The 26,726-nt window shown below is 33.7% G+C and overlaps 1 protein-coding gene and 1 long non-coding RNA gene across 4 annotated transcripts in view; one reads left to right on the top strand and one right to left on the bottom strand.

The window, feature by feature from the left end:
- The window catches only part of BCHE (butyrylcholinesterase), a 79,820-nt gene that overhangs the window by 39,244 nt on the left and 13,850 nt on the right, over nt 1–26,726 (bottom strand). The window lies entirely within an intron of this gene.
- Nucleotides 9,560–18,935, top strand: LOC118987436 (uncharacterized). Its single transcript, XR_005066564.1, has 3 exons — nt 9,560–9,621; nt 9,883–9,889; nt 18,889–18,935. It is a non-coding gene; the product is annotated as an uncharacterized LOC118987436 (long non-coding RNA).

Genomic DNA, 26,726 nt, shown 5'->3' with positions numbered 1-26,726 from the left:
TATTGTGGGTTTTACATCAATAACACTTGACTTGATTGCTAGAAATTTATAGTTCTGGCTTCATTCGCACCTTTGCAGCACTCAGCAATACAGTGAGTACGACTTTGGTCACACATATGGAAACTCCAATGGTGAACACTGCAAAAGTGGCTCTGAGTAGCAAATCCACAGGTTTTCCTTTAATATGCATGTTAAGCAATGGTTGTGAGACAAACATCACTCTAGGCACCAGAAATAGAAATAAATACAGGAGATAGTTTCCATCAGAGTATGCACAAACAAGCATGTCTGTGAAAACAAAGAACCACCAAGGTATGGTAGCCTAAAGCAAACATAAACAGCAGGGCACACCCTCAGAAGGGGAGCAATTACTGTGTTTGGAAGGAAAGTAACTGAAAGAATGAACTCCAGTTGAAGGAGAGGAGACAAGGAACGAAAGGTTGGAAAAACTGAAGACAGGGAACAAAATTAACATAGGCAGAAATAATGAGTGTTCATATTAGTTCAAATACTAATGAAAACCTAGTTTTCTTTGATTCTAGGATAGGGGGTATGCTATTAGAGTTATAGCTTTAAGATGTTAGTGCTATCACATTAAGACCTGATGGTCTAGAAAAATGGTTTAGACTTCAGCCTGTAGGTATTCACTATTTGGGGGAGATTTTTTTTTACTAAATGGCTTACTGTGAACAAAACATTTTTGAATTATTGACCTGGGGGTAATATCTAGAATAATTAAGAAACCTGTAGAGTAGTCACAGTTACTTTCATTATAAACAGAAGACGACAGTGATAAGGATTAACAAGCCATTCCTTTCTCTTAGAGGCATTCTGCCTTAAGCAACGTCATATACGAAAAAATTCCAGTTGAATTTTCCTAAAAGTTCAGCACATAAAATTCTTCATCCCTCAATACTTTGTGTACAGAGGGGAAGTTGGCAGTAGCTATAGCAAATATATTTTATTTTTTACCACAAGCCTGCGAACACAGTGGATTTTGGAAAGAGAAGCAGACTTTCGTCCAACATGGTTATCTAGAGGCAGATTTTGCCATCAAGAACTTACATCAAATAAGCAACACACATTTATATGTTAAAACAGATGCAGACATACTCAACCATGAATTCAGGTGCTCTAGTGATAAGTAGCTTTTGATGGACTCGTTGACTTTACTAAAGAATTGGATGATTTAATAAGATCTATTAATAAGCAGAGCTATTCAAGCTAAACCCATAACATAACAAGATTGTAACCTCCTGCTTTAGGGTATTATTTGAGAGAGGTCATGAAGCAATTTCTCCAGTTCACAGATGGCACATTTGTCTAGGTGAATTATTAAGTCTTTCTCTTTTCCTTTAAAGCCTTAGAAACTAACAAGTACAGCTGCTGGAGGCTGGATGTTCAACAGGGATAACCATCGGTCTGATTCGCTACAGAAATTCTTATGTTCCTAAATTGCCCACTTGCCTTCTAATTCCACTCTAATTAACTTATGACAACATTTTAGTTGCACATTCATTTCTGGCTTGGGCAAATGGTGACTTAAGCAGAGCTGACTTGTACATGAGTTCGACAGTGAAGCAGTAATGACACCGCCAGTGTTGATTTAACATACTTTGTCTCATGAAATAACTCATGACACTCCAAATTACAATTCAGGGATAATACAGTTCCTTTGCCTATGGATCTCATTGAGTTTTCAAGAAGTGGTTGAAATAGTTATTGAAGGGATGAAGCATGCTACTTTGTAATTTGAGGAAATCTCCAAAGACTTTAAAGTTGAACAAGAGATAATATTCTCTTCCTATCTGTAACAATTAAAAAAAACTTTGTGAAATACAACATATTTTCCAGATATACAGTTTTAAAACACAAATAATTATAATCTCAACATTATAAGATGCATTTAAACATCTTAAAACTATGGTACATATACACAATGGAATTTTATGCTGCAGAAAGAAAGAAGGTGCTCCTACCTTTTGCAACATCATGGATGGAACTGGAAAGCATTATGCTGAGTGAAATAAGCCAGGTGTTGAAGGACAAATACCATATGATCTCACCATATGATCTTAACAGGAAGCTAAACAACAAAACAAACAAGCAAGGAAAATATAACCAAAGACACTGAAATAGAGAACAGGCTGACAGTGACCAGAGGGGAGAGGGGAGGGAATTTCAGGGGAAATAGGGGAGGGATTTAGAGGAACATATATAAAGGATACATGGACAACAACTGAGAAGGGTGGAAATGGGAGGGAGGGGGAGAGCATGGTAGTGGGATGGGATGGGAGTAATAGACAGAAAACTGTACTTGAAAAATAACTAAATAAAGTAAAAAAGAGTGAATAAAACAAAACATTTTTTTATTTTTACTATCATATTATTTTTGTACTTCACAATATCTAAAAGTAATCTAAAGATCTTCTATTATGCTTATCTTGTAATGTAGGTTTTAAAAGTTTTACATTTTATTTTAACCAAAAAAAGGTATGTTATCTTTGTAACATCTGTTAGGTGCTAGAAATAATAAAATGGAGTGCAGAAATAATAGGAGACGAGCAGTAAGTATCAGTGAGGAGGGGCAGCAGTGAGGGGGTTTAATACTGATGGAGACACAGGTGAAACGGTGACACTAATAAACAGCAAAGGACACAAAAGATCATGCTTTTCCTAAGACCATATTCTTGTCTTCATTTTGTATACAGAAAACTCCCAACAATAAAGACAGACATTAAAAAGAAGTTTTTGATTCCTTCTAGGGGAACTTTCTGTGACTGCAATACATTTTTGAACCCAACCAAATTTCATTACTGATTTGGTTTAATTCAGTGTTCTAAAACCTGTGCAATATTATAGCTGACTAAAAGAGAACTTTCTTAAGTCGTTAACAATTACATTTATTCTTAACTATATAACCAACCAAGATGAATTTAGCACCCACTGAATTCTATTACAGTGACTTTGTAGTAATTAATTAATTCATTTCCAATATCTCAATCATACTGGCTTCGTTTTAATCTACAAAGCCAATCCTAAATTGATTGATTACTTTAGAAAACTTCTTATACTGAACTTCATGGTTTTCTATGGGCTTCTAAGATGAATCTTTAAAAAAATGAAATAATTTAAACAATTTTTCATGTATACATACACAAATATGCCTATTTCTGTTTGAGTCTTGTATATTATACATATTACATATGCATATTTGTGTATATACATGTATGTTTATATGTGTGTCTATATTCTGCAACTTGAATATTAAAGAAACCAAGCACAATTGAACAAATATTAGTTACATATTTGTTGTATATCATAATTTAATGTATATCATAACACTCTATTGCACCTCACTGTAAAGATGCCAAATTATATAAATAATGAGTATATTTTGAGCATTTTGCATGCTCAGCATCTATCATAAACCTAAACAGAAACTTCAGAAATATTTGTTAAAATATGAAGTGAATACCCTTCAGAACTTTGCATAATATTTGCATTAATTCAGTATCTGTTATGAATTATTAATCTTCACAGTATTAGAAAAGACTAATTAACTTTATTCTCATATGTTAAGGTAAAAATGTCTTGTAAACATTACATCAAAGATTAAAAACTTGAAAACTCACATTGAGTCTTCAAGTGCCTAAAGACACAATAATACTACCTTCATCTTCAAAGTCCTGTATCAGCTGATGAAAAATAGCAATATGCATGAGTGTCACCTAAGCCTGTTCAATTATGTCCTCCATCTAGACTCACTGTCTATGCTGTTTTCCCTCTAGATGAATAAAGACAGAAATATCAGTTACTAAGTCACCTTGGAGTATATAATAATGTAGTCATGCATAGAGTATTCTTTATAAGTGGATTATATTTGGATTATATTTAATTTAGATTATATTTAATGCAAATATCTAAATCTAGTTTTTATTTGTTACTTGCTTTCTCCTATTACTTTACATTTTTTTTGAAAAGTACAGAAATGAGGACAGTAATTTTCGAAGACCAGTTCCGTAGATTCCTTAGTTTGTTAAGTTTTCTCCTCACTCCAGTAGGTTTGTTTGTCTAGTCAGGAATCTGATCATCCGAGGGGCTAGACTGAGTTGCTTACAGTGGGGACATTTGCAGTGATCCAGAAAGTGTCTAAAAATGCCTTCTTAAATATAAATATAATATGGAAGTAGAGTCCATGTTCAATTTGGTTATTAATTTTTTATTATATCATTCTTAACTACTGATTGGGATACATTCTCAGCTTCTTCACAGAGAGATTGGAATATATATCTGGATGAGAGAAAGAATAGAAGGGACAGGAAGGAAAGGAAAGGATGAGAAAGAAAGGGAAGGGAAGAGAAGGGAGTGGAAGGGAATCCAAAGGGCAATATATAAACTGCGATTTTGTTATCAAGTTTTCTGAAAAAGTAAAATGCATCAATGACCTAAACTTTCTAGTAGAGGACAAAAAAGGAGAGGAATATTTATTTCCATTCAACAGTGATAAAAAGAAACAAATTACATTTCAGTTTTAAAAATACCGTTAGAAAATTGAGGTATATTTAGCTGTACATCATCTTTCAATTTAAAGATTAATTAGCAACTGAGGTAACTTGAGAACTGCATAATATGGGGTGAGACTTCAGCATTAGCAATGGGCAAAGGCCAATTACCTTATAATGCAGTTAGGCATGTGCTATGAAAATTGGTCTAAAAATGATTTAAAAATAAATCTAAATACAGCATATAAGGTGAAAATTCTTAAATACTGCCTGGTGTTGGGAACCTTGTCTAGTCATTTAAAAAAGATTTTTATTATAATCATCTAACAAAGAACCTGGTACAGGTTGTCAGTCAGTGTGGTAAATTCAATCATATTTAAGGGGAAAAGTAGTGAAAAATAACTTACACACAAAGATTATTTGCCTTTTAATCCAAATTTAAATCTTCCAACATATTTTTACCTTTGCTGAGATGTTATTTTTTCTTCTAAATTTATAACTAGGAATCAAATGTCCACTTTAAAATGCATTTTTGTATTTTATTAGAACATTTGAATCTTCGTTAGTATTTATTTTTTATTAATTTAATTGTTGTTCAAGTACAGTTTTCTACCTTTTACACTCATCCCAGCCCACCCCCAGGCCCTCCCCACCTCCTTTCTGTTTCCATCCCCCCTTGTTTTTGTCCATGTGTCCTTTATACTTGTTCCTGTAAACCCTCCGCCTTCTCCCCTGAAATTCCCTTCCCTTCCCCCTCTGGTCACTGCCAGCCTGTTCTCTATTTCAGTGTCTTTGGTTATATTTTGCTTGTTTGTTTGTTTTGTTGATTAGGCTCCTGTTAAAGGTGAGATCATATGGTATTTGTCTTTCACTGCCTAGTTCATTTTACTAAGCATAATGTTTTCCAGTTGCATCCATGCTGTTGCAAAGGATAGGAGCTCCTTCTTTCTTTCTGCTACATAGAATTTCATTGTGCAAATGTACCATTGTTTTTTGATCCACTCATTTGCTGTGGGGCACTTAGCCATCAGAGATACCACCTCACATGGGTCAGAATGGCCATCATAAACAAATCAACAACCAAATGTTGGAGAGGATGCGGAGAAAGGGGAACCCTAGTGCACTGTTGGTGAGAATGCAGACTGGTGCAGCCAATGTGGAAAACAGGATGGGATTTCCTCAGAAAACTAAAAATGAAACTACCTTTTCACCCAGCAATTCCCCTGCTGGGATTATACCCCAAGAGCCCTGAAACACCAATCCAAAAGAACCCATGCTCCCCAATGTTCATAGCAGCACAATTTACAATAGCCAAGTGCAAGAAGCAACTGAAGTTCCCATCAGTAAATATTGATAAATTATATAATCATGTGTTCAGTATTGAACATTTTGTATATTATATAATTTCTATATATAATATATTATACATAAATTATATAATGTTATATATAATTATATATAAAATTCCTTTTATATCCCTCTCCTTTCTTTTTTTATTTTCTTGTATCCTTTCTTTTTTTACTAGCTTAATAATTGCATACAGATATCTTGCCTAATTTCTAAGTGTTGTTCACTGGTGACAGAAGAACTATTGCTATAATTTTGTTTGTACCTACCTGTTTTCTAGTGTCAGTAAAGCAACTGCTACCTTTGGTATGGAATCACATGAATCTCGGAGGGGCTATAGCCTGAAGGTTTGTGGAACGTTCCAATGCACTTGCACAATTGACACCAGAGCACTTATTTTAATAAGAAGGCAGACAGCAGTGTCTATGGATAAGATAGTAATCTCAAACTTGAAACAAATTAGTGTCTTTTTTGAGCCCTGCAAATTCTATCAGTTTTGTTCTTCTTCACGACAGTTTGCTCTAGTCTGTGACATAAAGCTGGTGACGACGAGCCCACTCTTCCAGGAATAAGCCTGGGGAATTCCAAGGAAAAGTTATGCAAACTCAATTTTGTAGTAGCACACTAAATCTTAAAACAGCTTGATTTTAAGGGAACATTAATATTACAAAGGGCCAGGGAAATCAAATGTTCTAAAAAAATCATGCGCAACCTTAAAATATTATAATTTTCCTCCAATGGATAATTTGAGCTTATCAGATAATTCTTCTTGAATTCAAAGTTATTTACTTTAGAACACTATTTGTTGGAGGTTCCTGTATTGATTGATCTTCTCCATTTGACGGAAAATTCTGTGAGAGCAGAGAGTGCGCCTGTTTTTACCCATGTAACCTAGCACAGTCAGTGCTCAATGAAAGTGCTCGGCAAAAGTTCTATCAGGGAGCTTGCTGAAATGAGGAAACCATTACATTGTCATTGAGTACAGTGCAATGCTATTATAAAGGTACTCACAGAAGTAGCTCCACTTTTCAAAGAAAAGATTTAAGTAATACGATGAACACAGTGCAAACTAAAATTTTAACAATGTATATATTTGATTTTATTTTTATATTTACAAAATACCATTTCTAGGGAAAGTAGGGTAAAACGAATGTGTCATGTTAAGGTGTGTATAAGGAAATGACACTATTTTTGAAGGAAACTTTTAGAACAACAAACAGTTTAAGTTTTACTCCAATACAAAATAAACCCCCAAATCATGCTTGGCAAATTTGCCAAAGTGAGCAGCCAACCATATTCCATCTGTAATCATTAATATGGTTATCATATAAAATAATACTATTTGAATGATTAACTTTATATAATTTAACAAATGGATGAAAACACTTTACCTAAGTAATATTAAATCTATATTTACATTGAAGAGATAAACAGTAAATGTTTGTTACTCACCATATAATAGCCTGCCTTATTTTTCAATATATATTCTTCTATTATGTTAATTATTTGACAAATACTTATTAAATTAAAAATTACCTTATATTTTTCATTATTGAACATGTTTACAATATTTCATTTAAGCCTTCAATTATTAATTATTTAAGCATTATATTTTATTAGCATGGAGTTGAAAATATTTTATAATAAAAAATGTCCATTTGTTACATTGTTGCAGTTAAATTTTTTTCTGGAGATTTCCTCTAGATTTTTATTACCTATATCATTTTTATATTTATACTCAAAGGTACATATTATGTTCTTCAAATAGACTTGACATTTTCTTGAAGTAATGTTCTCTGATCTCCTATTCAGCATTTTATTCTCTCTAGCAAATACGCAGAAAGGTATTCTAGCTTCTACCTGTTCATTTTCCATACTTAGGTGCACGTCATTTTCTGAGCAAGATCATTCCAACCCCAGACGACTTTACTCATTACTAACTCTAGTTGTTAAAACAGACCAGTATTCAAGCCCTGCTGGAATTTCGGGTGCTGGTGTTACTTTTTCACTCATTCTCAGAAATAAGTTTTTTATACTAATACTGGTCTTTATATAAATTTTACCCAAAGTTTCTCTGTTTTTGTGCACTTGGCATATACCTAACATCTCCTTAATGACAGACTTTTTGTTTTACTTGAAGGTAGAAACATTTACGTCCTCACACAAGCACCCTTTTTTCCCCCTGAGGACCAAAGATAACCTCTTCATTTATGAGACAATGAGACCCTTCTATGGGGAAATGTATTACATGGTAGCCAGTATTCTGTTGAATATTTTTGAATCATAATAAAATGTTGAACATTTCTTCAGGAAGCTGTTTGTTATTCATTCATTGAAATTTATTAACTTTTCTATTGGCAATGCACAGAGCAGTGAACAGAACTGATGAAGTCCCTGATCTTGGAGATCCATCAATTTAATCCATGGAAACAAAAAATAAAAGTGCAATAAATATTAAAAAATTCAGATGGTAATATTGTCTATGAATAAAGACAAGAGGTATAGCCAAATATCCGTGAAGAGCATGTGATAACACATCATGGGCGATTAAGTCACAGAAAATTGTTGTAAGAGGAGCTGAAGTAGGATTGTGCAAGCAAACCTCACTTCCTGCCCTGCATCTTGGCTACAGCTTTCTGGCTCTCACCTAGAAAGAGAAATGTGAGGAGGAGGAACAGAGTGGACTTTGCAGTTCTCACAGATTCTAAATACAGCTCAGGCGATTTCCTCCAGACTCTACTTTAGTGACAATGACATATGTGACTTCCAAATGACTTATAAATTACAGCTAAGTCAGTCACAAGATTTTGCTTCCTATATCCAAGACAGAGGGACTACAATAAAAACTACAATTATAATTATTCTCTACTGAAAAGTATGATTTATTAACTTGTGAATTTAAAGGCAGTGTTGCCTGGAAGCCATTTTATGCAAAAATATCTAAGGTAATGCTGAAGAATTGAAAGTATCGTTTCCATTAAAGTGAATGCTTTTTTATAGTTAGAGCTATATATGTATTTCTTGATATGATCAGATATGTTTTCAACTGTTTGTATGAGTATATAATTATGAGATTTAAAATATAAGTATGAAATGCAATATATAAAAGTAATAAATATAATTTTTTAATATATTTAGAGAGAAAGGGAAGGAGAGAAGGAGAGAAATATCAATGTACCGTTGCCTCTTGTGAGTCCCCTGCTGGGAACTGGCCTACAACCCAGGCATGTGCCCTGACTGGGAATTGAACCACGATCGTGTGGTTGACAGGCCCATGCTCAATCCACTGAGCTACACCAGCCAGGGCAAATAAAATCTATTTTATATGTAGAGAATGGTGGTTTTATAAAGATATGCAATATTCCTGCAATATATCTATTTTATGACTTAAAGTTTGTTATGTTTTTCTGACACTAGGCACTCTAGAGAATTACTTTAGGTATAATAATTTGAAAACAATTTTAGTGTTAAGAAATGAGGTAGAAAAAACATTTACTAAAAATATTTGGTGTGTGACCTTGGGCAATTTGCGTAACTCACAAATCATAGATTTATTTGTAAAATAGGGATGTGAATGCATTTTGCAAAGAGTGATTGTAAAGTATACATAAAATATCTCTTCAGAGTATTCAGAACCACAATGGATTAAAATGTTAAATGATCCCTGGCTTGTGTGGCTCAGTAGATTGAGCACCGACCTGCTAACCAAAAGGTCATAGGTTAAAATTCCCAGTCAGGACACATGCCTGGGTTGCAGGCCAGGTCTCCAGTAAGGGGCGCCCACCACACCTTGATATTCCCCCCCCCCTCTTTCTCCCTCCCTTCTCCTCTCTAAAAATTAATAAATAAAATATTTCAAAAACAAAAAAGAAATAAAAACATGTTTATAAAAGATGTTTAAAGAGTAGAAGTACGAATTTGATGAGGATGACAGGACAATAGAAGATTGTAGCAAACAGTCCATTCCGGCTATTGCTTGCAGGCTTTCCACAGTAGCATACACATTACCTGATGTGTTTTCCCAATAGAGCTGTGAGGTGGGTTTTCTTAAGGAAATACAGACACAGAGGAATTAATTACCTTAGCAACTACCTGGTAAGAATGCAGTTCAAAATTAAGTACATCAGCTTTTGCTCTTTCTTCTGCAGCTTTTGCTCTTTCAATTCTAATCCATAATAATTTGTTGGAGGTTAACAAAAAAAGCAATATTTTTTGTTCCTCTTTGGAAATGAAACAAACATCTAGATATTCATATGTAAGTGAGCAGTTAGATTTTCAGTATTCATTTATTTATTTATTTATTTATTTAAATAGGTTCTCAATCTTTTTTTCTTTAGATTTTTATTTATTTATCTTTAGAGGTGAAGGGAAGGAGAGAAGGAGAGAAATATCAATGTATGGTTGCCTCTCATGAGTCCCCTGCTGGGAACTGGCCTGCAACACAGGCATGTGCCCTGAGTGGGAATTGAACTCAATCTTTTGTTTCGCAGGCCCATGCTCAATCTACTGAGCTACACCAGCCAGAGCAAGTTTTCAGTTTTTAATCTGATGTATTTCAATAACTTTAAAATTAAGAAATAATTAAAATTAAATAGTATTTCATTTTTAAAAGTGTAATTTAAGAAAACTTCAACCCAACTCTTTTTTAAAAAAACACATTCTATGAGATATGTATTTATTAGTAGTTTATATTATCTGTACAGTGTTGAAAATAATACATACGGATAATATTGAAATATGTATTTTTAATTTAAATATGTATTTATTTTTATGCTGTGTTTCTTTTGTTACTACCATTATTTTCTCCTATATTGTTAGCCTGCTCTTGTGTGTGTAAAAAATATTTGAGGTACATTTTTCCTTCTTATGTTATAAATCAGTGGTCCTCTATTTAAAGGGAAGTAAGAGGAGGAGAAAATGTTAGTGATGAGGAGACACATCTCATTAAGGGTCATTTCAAACTTATTTGCAAGACTTTTTAAAATTGTGCTTGCCTTCCTAGAGATTTTTGATAAAGATACCTACCTGTCTTATGTCCTACCTTTAAAATCCCTGTCATTGTGACCAGAAGATCTCGTTATTCAAATATTTATAATAAATTTAAGAAAAAAAGTCATCTAGACTCTAGTTTCCCAAGGCATCACTTTAACTCAAATTTACTTCTTGCTTCTATCCTCTTCCTTGACCAACTTATCCAAACTAAATTTTAATTATCTTGGTATGCAATGGATTAACATATCTCCAAATTTCTTTCATCAACAACACCTTGCTGGGCTTACAACAACAGTAATACTTCATATTTTCCTTACCAAGTCATAAGTTTTTTCTTTAGTTAATAAAATGGAGATAAAAACTCAAATAGTAAGTAATTTTTATTTCTTATTTTTGAGATATATATTACAGAACAACAACAAAAAAGTTTCATTAGGTTGCTCACTTTAATTTATTCAACTTTCTAGCATCTGGTATATTTTTGAAAGTTTAGAAAAAATTCTGCAGATTGATGTACATTACAGTTGAATTGTAGTATTTGTTTATTTTCTGCCATTATATGATATTTTTTTGTTTCTTTTTTTGCTGCAATCTCTAAAAATAAAGATCATTTTAAAGTAAGTAATATTTTCTAGAAGATTGTTTGCTCAATAAGTTTCCTTAGAAATTACAGTTGAATTTCTCCCTATCTCAAACACAATCATATTTAACATGTTTGAAAATATTTATAGTTGTTTTTAAAAAGTTATCACTGCACAGTACACTGAGATAGTCATTTAAAAGTTATTGCAATCAGAATGAAGAAAGTTTATTATTAGAAATTTTATTGTAAGCAGTATTTTACTCACAGTAATATTCCTGTAGTTTAGATTTTGTTGAGTTAAAAACCCAACTATCTGATATGGTCCTGCCTATTTTAAATAATGTCAAGTATTCTGACACCAGCTACTGAAAAAGCAGTGACGGATATGTCAGATGTTGTTTATGAATTCATGTATGCTGATAAAAATCATTTCTAAAAAATTGCACTTGTCACCTATATACTTATTCTATGTACCAGTTATAGACATCATAAGGAAACTAACAATTTGCATATACTTTTAGTAATTTTTATGTTTAATTATTTATAGTCCAGAGATATTCTATAAGCAAATACTACATAATTCATCTAGATAAGATTGTCTTTATGAAATACATTCTTTGTTAATTAGATATCAATTTGCTCTTCTTTAGACACTTAATAAATATTTAAAAATAAATTAATTAATTTTTAAAAGTAATGGTTATTTTTGCTAAAACTTTGAAAGACAATTTGATTAGCATTTAGACTGCCATGTATATATTTCTAAAATGCTATTCATATCAATAAAACAAAGGCACATACTATAAAAATGCTGTATATAAGCTTATCTATGGGCAAGTTATGAAAGTGAAGTGGAAAAATATATAATCAATTATAAAGTGATATAATTAGAGTTATTTACTCCATTTGATTTTATACATTATTAACTGTCAACACTGAGAAAGCTACATCTTTTCCTTTACACTGTACATTTAAAAAGTGAATAATCCATTTGTATTCCTTAAGTAATTATGAGATGATTTCATTTTATGATACATGGGTGTTCATAATAGTATACAATATTTATCTTGTGAATGACAAAACAATGATAAAGTTTTATTTTTCTATAGTGTAAACACATTTCACCTTAATTTTATGGGGGCTATTTGCGGGTTTGGGTAGGTGACATAAAGCCAACATAAGTGATAGTATTAAAGTTTAGGTACAAAAAGTAGATAAATCCAATTCTTAGGCAGTTTCAATTTTTTAAAATATATGAAATATTCAACTTTTATGTCAAGACTACACTAATATTTAATTTGAATGTTTTTAAAAAGATTTTCGTTTATTGATATTTAGAGAGAGGGGAAGGGAAGGAGAAACAAAAGAAAAGAAACATTCGATTCATTGCCTCTCACACTCTCCCACTGGGAACCAGGCCTGCAGTCCAGGCATGTGCCCTGATGTGGAATCCAACCCACAGTATTTCATTGTGCAGGACCATGCCCAACCCACTGAACCACGCCAGTCAGGGCCTTAATGTGAATGCCTGTAAGTCTCCTCTGTGGCATACTACATACAGCTTAAATACTTGAAGAACACCTTTTATTTTTTAAATGTTATGTAATAAAAAACTAAGATGCATAAATAGAGTTTAAAGATTTTTGTACAGTAAATATGCTTTAAAAGATATTACTTCCCATTATGTCTATGCCTGTGTCATCACGCATGTATAGCTATTTTGATCCATTGCGTGTGCTTAAAATCAGTTTATCAGTGGCACATAAGGCAAGTGTTTGTTAGGTATTTTTCTCTCTAAATATCTCATGCATTTTAAAATACTTTTTTTGTGTGATCCAAGGGTAGTGTACTTTTATATTACAGTACCTCCCAAGGTAAAGTACATAATATGACTGTAGAGAGTACATAGTTCTCCAAAAAAGATGGCATGGTTATTATGATTATTAAATTTATAACAGTAGAAGTTGACTTTCAACACATCTACTGGGATGTGGCCCCTCTTTAAATTTCCTTAACTGTCAAACTTAAAAAAAAGTGTCATCAAGCTAAGCATTATTTTATTATCATAACATTGAAAATAGCCACTATTTCTTTGGTCTTTCACAGAGGTCAGTAAAGTTTTACACATCTTAGAATTTTTTATTTTTATGATTTCTAGTAATATTTAAATTAGCATTGTTAATCATGATTGCTGTGTGATAGACTCTGTTCATTGATTTAAATACATTCTTTATTTTCACTCCAATTGTAGAAGTTGAGACTTACTTGGGAGACACTAATGGCATGTTTTAGGTTAAATTGTCACTTACTGAATTTTTTAAAAAATATATATATAACAAGAAGAATTAGTTTTAGTATCTACAGTTATATCAACATTAGCTACAAATAATATATTTCTATGTTGTGATTTTCCAGCAGCAGATTCAAAATCACAGAGAACATATCTATGAAAGTTTTCCATATTGTCCCTACTAAGCAGATTATGCCCACTTAAAACATCTTCATAGGAGCTCTGCATAGTGGCCCAGAAGAGTTTTATTTCTAGTACATACACTTCCTCCATTTGTGTGGTAAAGGTGTATTTTAAGGGATTCACTGCCGATTTCACATAACTCTATCACTTTATAATATATGTTCCCATTCTGTCCTTGAGTGGGTCACTCTGTTATCAGCTTTCCACTTTGAGGGTGGGCCATGTCACTGGGGCAATGTCATCACTGGTCAGATCGCCCCTGAGATTAGGGGGCACTGTGCCACCAGCGCTGCCCCTGTGCCCACCTGGAGAGCCGAGTTCTTCCGTTGGAAATGAGTAGGAAGTTGTTAGATACTGGTTTCCTTGCTAGTATTTGAGGCAAGCCGTTGAGTAACGGCTTTTTTACCTCTTACAAATGTTCTTTTGTTCTTTAGTATACCATAAAATGAAGAACTGATATGGTTATTTTGTCTTGTAAGATAAACTGTGGCAAGATCAAAGGATAAAACTGTGGGGAAATCTCTGGAAGAATACAAATATCTGAGGCAAGGTTAATACATGGAAATATGCAGCTAGTGATAGTTTCCTCTATGTTTTTACAATTTACTTGTTATAAGTTAACTTCACTGAAATTTACTTCACAACAATTATCAAATGAAGCTGCTGCAGTACACTATCAATAACTAAAGTAAATACAATTATTCTTTTATTTTATTATTATTATTATTTTTAATTTTATTTTATTTTTAAAATATATTTTATTGATTATACCATTACAGTTGTTCTATTCCCTCCTTTCATTCCCCTCCACCCTGCACACCCCTCCCCCACCTTTCCCCCCTTTAGTTTATGACCACGTGTCTCAAGTTCTTTAGATTCTATATTTCCCCTACTATTCTTGCCCTCCCCTCTATCTATGTTTTACCTACTGTCTATGCTACTTATTTTCTGTATCTTCTCCCCGCTTCTCCTCCTCCCACTCCCCTGTTGCTTACCCTCCATGTGATCTTCATTTCTATGGTTCCACTCCTGATCTAGCTGTCCTCTTGGTTTGCCTTTGTTTCAGGTGTGGTTGTTAATAACTGTGAGTTTGCTGTCTTTTCACTGTTCATATTTTTTATCTTCTTTTTCTTAGATAAGTCCCTTTAACATTTCATATAATAAGGGCTTGGTGATGACAAGCTCCTTGAATTTGATCTTATCTGAGAAGCACTTTATCTGTCCTTCTATTCTAAATGAAAGCTTTGCTGGATAGAGCAATCTGGGATGTAGGTCTTTGGGATTTCATGACTTGGAATACTTCCTTCCAGGCCCTTTTTGACTGTAAGGTTGCTTTTGAGAAATCATCTGACAGTCTGATGGGAAGTCCTTTGTAGGTGACTGTCTCCTTATCTCTTGCTGCTTCTAAGATTCTCTCCTTCATTTTAATATTGGCTAATGTAATTATGATGTGCCTTGGTGTGTTCCTTCTTGGGTCCAACTTCTTTGGGACTCTCTGAGCTCCCTGGATTTCCTGGAAGTCTATTTCCTTTGCCAGACTGGGGAAGTTCTCTTTTATTATTTGTTCAAATAACTTTTCCACTTGTTGCTGTTCCTCTTCCCCTTCTGGTACCCCTATAATTCAGATGTTGGAATGTTTAAAGATGCCCTGGAGGTTCCTAAGCCTCTCCTCATTTTTTTAAATTGTTGTAACTTCACTTTTTTCCGTTTGGTCATTTCTTTCTTCCTTCTTTTATTTTTTTAAATCAGTAATGGAAAAAAGCAGCTATGTTAAATTTTAATTAGTAGACCATAATATAAAAGCAGAAGCAATGAAACAATTTTGCTCAAAAGTGGATCACTCAAACTGCATAAATACAATTATTTTATATTTAATAACTATTTATTAAATACACTTTTAATAGTGTAATTCTTATGTGCAAAAAGTAGTCCTCAAGGGCTATTATTTTACTATAGCATAGTCATTTTATTTCATCAAATTCATTTTCTACACTGCAGATTTCCCTGAATGCTAAAAGACACATAGGAGACACTACATAGTATGTTACATGGTCTCTGGGTCAATATTTTGTCACTATTTTCACTGCTTCACATATCAGAGGTTCTTCCTCAAGCTGCTTGCCTTGTTGTTAGTCTCCGACCTCTGAGTCTGTTGTAAAGTTGCTTGCTTCCTGCTCTAGCTCTTAGAAAACTCCTGCTTCTGATTTGTCTCTCATCTTTTATTTTTTCAGAACATCAGGTGTTTTTTAAAAATTATTACTCAATTACAGTTGATATTCAATATTACATTAGTTTCAGGTATACATCACAGTTAGACGTTTATATAACTTACAAAGTGATCTCCCAATAAATGTGTCTCTCATCTTAAAAAATAAAATGATAATTTTCTAAAATTTACGGCATATTACAAGTCAATAGGGTCCAAGTGATAAATACAGCCCTTTATGTGGAATATATACAAGGGTGTGTGAAAGTAGGTTTTCATGTGTGAGTATGCAAAGCATAGTTTATTCCTATAGTATTACTCAATCATTATAATATTTATCATTATTTTAACCTACTTTTGTCCCCCCAAATCAATATTTCATGATAAATTGTTCTGGTGTTCAAAATATTTGGGTGTTGTTTTTTCCCATTGTTTCTTGTCTTTTGATTCCCTTAGTTTGTTCTCCACAAAATCCAAATTACAAACGACCTCACTTCTAAGAGCTTGCATTGTATTTTGATGCACTGCTTTCTTAAAAAAATAAATAATGTAATGAAATTAGGTGGGTGATTATGATGCAAACCAAATTAGTCACATTAATCACTGTACTTTTCCCATCAGCATACAGACATGTTGTGATATCTCCCACATGAAAGTGAAAACAAAAAAACCTCATTCCCTCCCTTGTCCCCACATACCTTGATTTGATTTCCTCACTCCACTTCAGAGTAAAGTTCTTTGTGAAAGTTGTTTCAAATTGTAATTCTAATTCCTCTCCTCCTGTTCTGTCTGGAATCTTCGTTATGGTTTTTGTTCCTACAAATTCTTCAGAACACCACATATTTCTGCTACAAATAGCACTCGCATTTCCAAACCCATAGACCTTTATATAGAGTTCCATATAAATCATTCTATATTTGATGGCTGTATTATATAGAGTTCCTTTTTATAGAGTTTCTTTATATAGGACCTTTATATAAAGTTCCATTTTATTCATTATATATTTGAATAAATATAGAATTAGCTCCCTCCTTGAAATACTTTCTTCATTTGGTCTTGGGGAGATATTTTGTTCTCCTAGTTGCCCTTCCAACTCACTGGCTCTCATTCTCCTTGCTGGTGGCTCTTCCTCCACCTGACCTCTAGTCTTGGAGTACTCAGACATCTACTCTGTCTGCCACCACCACAAATGACAGAGTCTTGTCTCATGGCTTTAAATGTCATCTTCATGCTGTTAAATTTCAAATTTGTATCTCTAGCTCCTACCACTCTCTTAATTTCCAGACTTCAGTGTCTAAATAGCTATTGTGTTGCTCCAAGTGTCTGCAAATAAGCGACTTAAATTAAAAATGCAATTGTGACTACACAATCCCAACTATACACTCCCATAGTCATTCTTCTTTCAGGAAATGGCACCTCTGTTCTTCTGGTAAGTCAGGTCAAAATCCGGGGAGCATCCTTGTCTCCATTTATTCTCTCGCATCTCACATCCAACCTATCAGTGAATATTGCCAGATCTTCTTTCAAACATATTCTGAATCTGACCGTTTCTTTCCACTCAAACCAAATCCAAGACACAATTATTTCTCACCTAGATTTTCATATGGTCTCCTAGCCTTTCTATTTCTCCCTTATTTACCTACTGCTCAGACAGATGCTTGTAACAGTTTAGTATAATTGTAAAATTTGGTATAATTAACACAACTGCCTCAAACCTTCTGCGGCTTACTATTTCATTTAAAGTAGATACTGAGGACTTATCTAACCTTCAAATCACATACCGCTTGGTCCTCTATGCTTCTGTGTCTTTACGTTCTACCACTTACCACTCACATACTCTAGCTTTCTTGTTGTTCTTTCAACATCTTAAAAACTTCGGTCACAGGCATGTCCTTGCTGCTTTCTCTTCTGAGAAAACTCTTCCAAGATATTCACATGATAACTTTCTCCCAGAGACCCACGTGATTCCACTCATATCATGCTTTAAGCCTCTAACTATATTTAGTACTTTTAGAGTTTGGTCATTATGAAATATATTGTATGTTTATGTATTGTCCTTTTCTGTCTATTAGATTGTAAAGCCCTATGAGATAGAAATTTTCTCTGTGCCTCTTTTTCCCAATGTTTTTCTTTTTGTTCTTTTTAATCTTTTTTTCTGCATATTTTTCATTACTGTTATATTCCCATTGCCTAGGTAATGCTGGATGCATAGAGGCTTTCAAATATATTTGTTCAATTACTAAATATAAACAAATCACCATAATACATGACACATCTGCATAAAATGTCTTAAATTTGTGATTAGCAAGTGTTCTATAAAACTATACATTCTTATTTTAATGAGATTGATAAAATGTATAATTTTTTCATTCTTCCAGAAACATTACCAAGCCAGTAAAACCATAAGTGACATTATGGATTTTAATAAGACGTGAAGTCTAACATGTGACAACATTGTTTATTGGTTATTTTGTTTGAAATGGATTATCAGAAAAAATATACTTTAATATTTTAACACTAATAAAAGAAATATTATTTTGATATCCATCTTTTCGAACAGATATACTAAAAATAATTCAACTTAATATATATATATATAAGGTAAAGACTCACTTGCTTTTACATAACAGTGATCTATTGGCAAGTTAATATTAACATTTCGCCCTGGCTGGTGTAGCTCAGTGGATTGAGCACGAGCCTGCAAACCAGACAATCGAGGTTCGATTCCCAGTCAGGACACATGCCTGGGTTGCAAGCCAGTTCCCGGCAGGGGACACACCAGAGGCAACCATACATTGATATTTCTCTCCCTCTCTCCTTCCCTTCTCTTCTAAAGATAAATAAAGAAAATCTTAAAAAATATATTAACATTTCATTTATGACAAATCTGTTGGCCACCCCAACAGGTCAATAGTAACTATTATAATAACAGAAAGAAGCCCAGGAAGTATATTAACATGTAGAAAATAAAAAGAAAATGCAGCTGTGCTTCCTAGTGCTCTGACCTTGAGTGTTACTGAACGGGACAGCACAGTGAGCAAGGATAATTTCTTGAAACACCCTTAATCTAACCAAACACATTTTAGTCATTTTTGATGATGAAAAAGTAGAAACCACATATCATTTATACAGTAAAAATATTTAAAGTCATTACATGATGTTCTTTGTGAAGTTTGAAGTTATTATTTTGTATCTGAAAAGCTGTCTAAACTATTACATATTTTGTATTTGGCAAGTTTTTTTAAGTATTACATTCATATTATATTTTATGATACTATTTACACATATATTACATTTATGTTATAAACTTAATCACAAATAATTGTAATAAATAATTGTAATTAATTTTATGTTATAAAATCAATTAGTTAATTCTAATGTGAGACTGAAGTTAAGATTTACAAATGTTATAGTTTTTCAAATACAGAACATACTAGGGAAAACCTAAAGAACAAATCACATTATTTCCATGTATATAGATTCTTTAAAGATGATTTTTCTTGTTTTAATGACCCCCTTATAGTGCAAAAGCATTACTTATCTCCTCTTCCCTATGGTAGATAGAGTATTTGCAAACACTTAGTCAAACATATTTTAGTTTTATAGCTCTTTTTATAGATGTAGCCCTTTGGGGATCTGGTTTCTCTATCTCATTCCACTGCCAGTGACCATAAAATACTGCTGCACTCTTAAATGGTTTTGCAAGTGATCGTATGCACCCTTTAAATTGTTTCAGGATGTAATCCTTCCTTTTCAAATAAGCTACATGGGTGGATATACTTTTTTTCACCTACATGTGCATTCTATCTGGTAAACTTGAAGTCCTTTCATAGGAATGCTGCAGCTAGTATTTATAGTTTTATTCTCAACAAAATAATCCCTCACCTAACTCCTAAGCAGGGATAAAATGACTTGAAGTAACAGAGCATTAATGCCATTATGATAGCAATAAAATAAATCCAAGGGGGGGTGAACCCTTGCCCTTTTGCAAAGCCATCAAAATGTTCCAGTTAGGTTAATTATGATAATGCACCGCCATAATTATAGAATCAGAGGGTAAGGAGTTTTTCTTTATTCTGGAAACCACATGAGCTATTAGCTGTCAGAAAATCTAATTATATGCCTGATAATAATTGGACTAGATGGCCAGATGACAGACTTTCACAAACTTAAACTTGTCTCTATATGTCATGATGTCTAATTTTAGTCTGTTCTCTGTCCTCAATTCTGTAACATTAACCAGGCAGGTATCAGCATGCTAACATGTGAAAATTATAAGTTTGCAACCAAATGCATTTCCTAAGCATATTTAATGAATGCTTTCAATAATTCATAGTGAAAGCAGCCTGGTAAATGGATAATACAAGGAAATGAAAGTTAATAGCTTTGAGTCATAGTTAATCTTTGTTCTGTCCCCTATTTGATCTAATTCTCTTTTCTTCTACAACCACATTTTTCTCATCTGAAAAAAGTTTGATAGTGTCATCATTTCAGCATGTTTTATTCTAATTGTTGTATTCCATACCTCATCGGTGTGATAGTAGCATTCACATTAACACTAAATTTAACTGCTATTTTTCTGTTATATTTAAAAAATGCATTGTCATAATGTCCTGGAATAGTATTTCAATATAATATTGAAAGATATAATAAATGAATAAATTCAAGTGTAACTTTAAAACTAGTTTCTCAGTGAAGGGATTTGCATAAAATCTACATACCGAGGACATACACATGCTAACTTCCTATAGAGACATTTAGAATAAGGGAACACTGAATCTCCACTTTCACTTTTTAATTTTCCTCAGTTTTTCTATTACCTTTTAGAAACATAAAACAATGCCAGGTATGAACAATCAAGGAGTACATGGAGAAAACACTAATCTAGGAACATACATACTAAACACTAAACATTATTAAAGAAACTTCACATTATACACATTAAGACATGCTGTCGTTGAGTGCATTTCTAGTAGTAAATGCAGGTATGGTAATGCACATGAAACACCCATCCCTCCGTGTGTGTGTATGTCTGTCTGTCTGTCTGTCTGTCTGTATCTCCCAAATAATTCAAATCAGAAAGTGCATTACTCTAGGAATCTGGAAACTCTGTCATTTTAATGACTACAATTATAATTTAGTCCACAGAAAAGTGCTTACTTTTAAATTACCTCAATTATTTTTTTAAAGATTTTATTTATTTATTTTAGAGAGATGGGAAAGGGAGGGAGAAAGAGAGGGAGTGAAACATCAATGTATGTTTGCCTATCGCACACCCCATACTGGGGTATGGCCTGCAGCCCAGGCATGTGCCCTGACTGGGAATCAAATTGACAATGCTCTTGTTCGCAAGCCTTCGCTCAATCCACTGAGCTACACCAGCTAGGGCCTGTCTCAATTATTTCACAAGTATTTTGTGAACTAAGAAATTAGGACTTTGCATTTAGTTTAATCACACCTACTTTCTAGCACAAAAATCAAAATCTGTTATCATTTTTAAATATATCAGTGAACTATGAGAATGACAGTTTAATAACATAGTTTTATTTCTCTTTAGTAAATCATACATTCATGATATGATAAATTTTCTTACAGTGTAAAGGAGTAAACAGTAAATAAAATATATGAGAATAGTGGCAATCATGATGTGGTAAAGTTACTTACAACTACTTTAATCGTTGGCTTTCAGGATATCAAAATAGGATAAAATAAAAGTGACTTGTGCCATAACATTTATTTCTAGCAAAAACTTGTTAGGAAACATTAGCCATTTCAGAGGTGTTCTAAATAAATTAATTATCACCAAAAAAATGAAGAAGAACCAGAAGCATGTTAATTGCCACAGTTTTTCAGTTTACCTTTATTTGTTTGAAAACTTAACTGATCAATTAACAATAAGCCAAAAATTGCACATTTTTGGAGGGGAAACCAAAATGTTTAATGTCAGATAAAAATAGATTGAAGTAGTTTGTGCTTGGTAGAGGAAAAATTCATTTTTTTCATGGAAAAGAGAAATACAATCTCCTGTCAATAATAAGGTACATTTCAATATGTCTCTAATGAAGGCATATTTATATCCCCATTTTACAGGTTAAGAAAACAGCAGGAAATTTTAAATAACATGCCTAAGTTTATGTATACATAGGATCTGTAGAAAGATTAATATTGGGCACATTAGAGCAATCACATATGACAGGGAAGACTGCATAACTACTCAAGGAACAAATACCCTTGAGGATATAATAAACAAAAATGTTTTTTTTAAGATTTTATTTATTTATCTTTAGAGGGGAAGGGAAGGAGAGAAGGAGAGAAATATTAATGTATGGTTGCCTCTTGTGAGTCCCCTGCTGGGAACTGGCCTGCAACCCAGGCATGTGCCCTGACTGGGAATCGAACCACAATCATGTGGTCCACGGTCAATCCACTGAGCTACACTAGCCAGGGCAAAAAATGTTTTACTACAACAGTAGGAGGCGAATAGAAGATACTGGAATAAGGATCTTTCTCTGTTGTAATTGTATTTTGTCTTATTTTCCTTCTTTATCTCTTCTGATTTTGTTGATAAATCACGTTTGATTTCACCAATTTCCTGTATACCTGGGATAGTGTTGAAAAAAATGTCACTAGGTGATGCTTAATTTAATTTGTTGGTCACCAAGTTATTGCCTGGATGAATAATTGATGGATATATGGTATACTGATATTTCAACATATACTGCTATAGTATATTGGATATAATGCATATAGGGACCTCTGTGCTATTTGTGTAAGATTTTAAGTTCATTCTTAAAGATGGGATTGAGGTTAAAGCAAGAGTAATAAAAATATATATAGATGGTAATTCCAACTGGCAAAGGCCTACTTACAGTTCTGTTTTGTAACTAATAAATGCTACAAATAAAGATATCGAATTTGAACAGCACTTAATGTTATCACAGAAAACGTTTTTTTAATTTTTGTCAAGGACTCAAATTATAAATGTTTGTATGTATGCTTTGGAAATTAATACAATATTTTAAAGTAACTGAAAAAATGAGTTCTTATAACTGAATGAGAAATAAAGGGTTGAGTTTCCTTTAAAATACAGACCTGAGAGAGGCTGGGCTTTTATTTTTGTCCATAGTGGAGTGATTAAAAATAGATTAGCATTCCCAACATGAAAAATTATAATACTGTACAACAACAGAAACAAGGCAATTGGTTTCAGGAATTTGCTATTTGATAATGCAGGAATACGATGATTGAATACTATGAAAGTTCCAGGGGAGCTTCTAGGTGAGTCCATGTTTAGTATGGTTACTTATGAGGGTAATTCCTTGTCCAACATGCAGATGCTCCTGCCACAGCAGAGTACAGTAGCTCCACTGAGGTTAAGACATGGAAATGAGAGTTATGGAATATGGAAGCAGCTAGAGTCTGTGTGGCAGAGCTCCAGAAAGAAGAGAACTAGGCAAAGGGGTGAGCTAGAATTCTCTGCAGGGGTTCCCCACAGGTCTTTGGCTGAGGCCTAAGCCAAATATATAAGCCAAATTTACCACACACCCCCACACAGATATGATTGGCAAATTTTGTTTACATCTCATTAATACTCAGTGTTCAGCTAAATGAAAGGTTATACCTCACAAGTAAGGAGTATAATGGGACCAAGTCTGTACACGCCCTAACAGATTCTTAAGCCAAGTATCTGCAATATCCTCAGTGAAGACAGACTTCTGAGTTCAAATGTGGCCAAGTTGGAGGGCTATAAAATATCTTGGACTATCCATGGATCTACTCGAACAAAATATAAAACTAAACTTATTATACATATGAGACAAATTCAAGTGTATACACATTCTTTAATTTAACTGCCTGATAAAATAAAGCATTTTTCAGTGGAAGCATACATTTTTCAAAGGAGGATAAAATAATAGAGAATTCCTACTGCATGTCAGCCACAAAGTTTAGCATAAATTGGAAAATTATTAGGCATGCAAAAAAACAGGAAAATAACAACTAAACTCATGAACCAGATATTAGATAACCTAGAAATTATTTTAAATACGTTTAAGAACTCAAAGAACAATGGCTTCTAACATAGGAAACAAAGAGAAACTTTTAGCAAAGAATTGAAATTACTAAAAAAGGGAACTTCAGATCCAAAAATTAAAATAAGTGAAATAAGAAAGAATTCACTTCAACTACAAATTGGAGAACACAGAAGAATCAGTAAGCTTGCAGCAAAATCAATAAAAATAATCATTTGAAAAGTAAAAGCAAAACTGAAGAAAAGAGAAGGGGACTTTAGTGAACTGCGGAACAAGATTAAGCAGTTTAGAATATGTATAATTGAAGGCTTAAGAGAAGATTTACATGTTAATGATGCAGAAAGAATATTTGATGAAATACTGACCCAAAATATCTCAAATGTGACTTTACATTCAACAGGAAGTATCTTAGAGAACCCCAGAACCCCTCAAAAATCAAAGAAATCATACAACATAACACTATGAACAAATAAGTGAATATCAGAAATGAAGGTAAATTTTAAAATCAACTTGGGGGTAGGGCAAGAGAGGTATTGCATGAAGGGTATCATTATAAGAATAAAGGCATGCTTCAAATCAGAACTGAAAAATTAAGAAGGCAATGGAACACACTTTTACACCGATGAAAGAAAAATGTTTAAAAAGAACAACTCAGAATACTCAAAATTTTATATTCTTAAAAAAGATTTCCAATTTAAGCAAACTGAAGATATTTTCAGTTAAAAGAAAGCTGATAGCATTTGTAATGAGCCAACCTGCACAATGAGAAATCCTAAGGAATGTTCCTTAGCATTAAGATAAATGATACCAGATGAAAACTAGAATCCACATGAAAAGAATAAAGAACACTGGAAATGGTAAATACATAAGTAAATATAGGAGACGATTTTTCTGTTTTCATTTCTACAGTTACTGATTATTTAAAGCAAATAACATTTAAGAGGGATTTTATATTAATACATTGACTAAATATATGACAATAATATAAAATATGGAGAAAATGCATGAAATAGTATTTAATTTCTTACAGTTGTGAAGTAGTAAGAGTAAAATAGGAAACAGGAAGCATGAATTGTGAACAAAGAGGGCAATGTCTGTTGCAAAGTGCAAAGTGGTTCAATATTAACTCTAAGTAGACTTCTTTATGTTAGATAAATAATTATTGGTCCCAAAGCAACCACTGGAAAAAAAGTAAAGGGGAACAAAAATTTACATAAAAGTGGAAATTAATTAAAAAATTCAGTTCATGCAAAAATGAAGCTGCAGAGGAGCAATAGAAACAATGAACTTAAAACAAAACAAAATAAAACAAGAGGGACACTGAAATAAGCCAGAGAGAGAAGGACAAATACCATATGTAGAATCTAAAAAACAAAATAAATGAACAAAACAGAAATAGAGTCATAGATTCAGAGAACAAACTGATGGAGGTTAGAGGGGAAGCAGGTTTAAAAAAGATGATGGGATTAAGAAGTACTAATTGTTAATTATAAAAGCATGGGGATGTAAAGTACAGCATCAGGAATAGAGTTAATAATGCTATAATAACTATGGAGCCAAGTGGTTGCTTGTATCACTGGAAGGAACACTTTGTAACCTACGTGAACGGCCACCTACTGTGCTGGATATCTGAAACTAAACAAAAAAGTGTTCAATGTAAACTGTAATTAATAAATAAAATTGAAAAAACAAAAATATAACAAGGTGAGATGCTTAAACAAAACCATATTGATGACTGCATTAAATGTTAAGTGGATTAATTATACCAACAGTAAGGCAGGTTTAAAAAAACAGAGGTGTGCCCTGGCTGGTATAGCTCAGTGGATTGAGCGCGGGCCTGTGAAGCAAAGGGTCGCTGGTTCGATTCCCAGTCAGGGCACATGCCTGGTTGCAGGCCAGGTGCCCAGTAGGGGACACATGAGAGGCAACCACACATTGCTGTCTCTCTCCCACTTCTTCTCCTTCCCTTCCCCTCTCTCTAAAAATAAATAAATAACATATAGGGACTCCCGCCAAGATGGAGGCGTAGGTGGAAACACTGTGCCTTCTCCCACAACCAAGTCTGAATACAACAAAGGTTTGGAGAACAAAGACTCAGCCAAAAGAACAGAAAATTGAACTATACGGAGGTCCGACAACAATGAACCGGTTCTACTGGGACGGTAAGAGGGGTGGAGCCAGCAGCGGAGCAGGGTCGGGCAGGAAGGATCCCCCGACCCCAGGCGCCCAGGTATCCCAGGTACCGTCAGGCGGCCCAGTGAGGGCTCGAGACGGCGGGAGTGAGAAGTGAGACGGACTGCGCAGCCCCCAGCAACAAACACAGCAGCGGCTGACTGCGGTTGCACATTCCCGAGTAGTGGGACGAATCCAGGGGCCCCTGTGCCCGCAGAGGGACGAATCGTGAAGCCCGCGGTGGCGGCGGGAGGAAGCAAAGGGTGCCTGCCAATGCTTTCTGTTGTCCCCACCCCCACATACAACATCACAACCCAGGACTGGGTCGCCCTGCCCTGGTGAACACCTACGGCTCTGCTCCTCATACATAACAGGCACCCATCCAACAGTCCAAATTATGGCTCAAGGAGAACTCAAA

Source organism: Sturnira hondurensis, unplaced genomic scaffold, assembly GCF_014824575.4.
Source record: "Sturnira hondurensis isolate 20B ecotype Veracruz unplaced genomic scaffold, ASM1482457v3 Scaffold0005279, whole genome shotgun sequence".
In the NCBI taxonomy this organism is placed as follows: domain Eukaryota; kingdom Metazoa; phylum Chordata; class Mammalia; order Chiroptera; family Phyllostomidae; genus Sturnira; species Sturnira hondurensis.
Note: the sequence above shows the minus strand (reverse complement) of the source record. Positions and strands in the feature narration are given on the sequence as shown.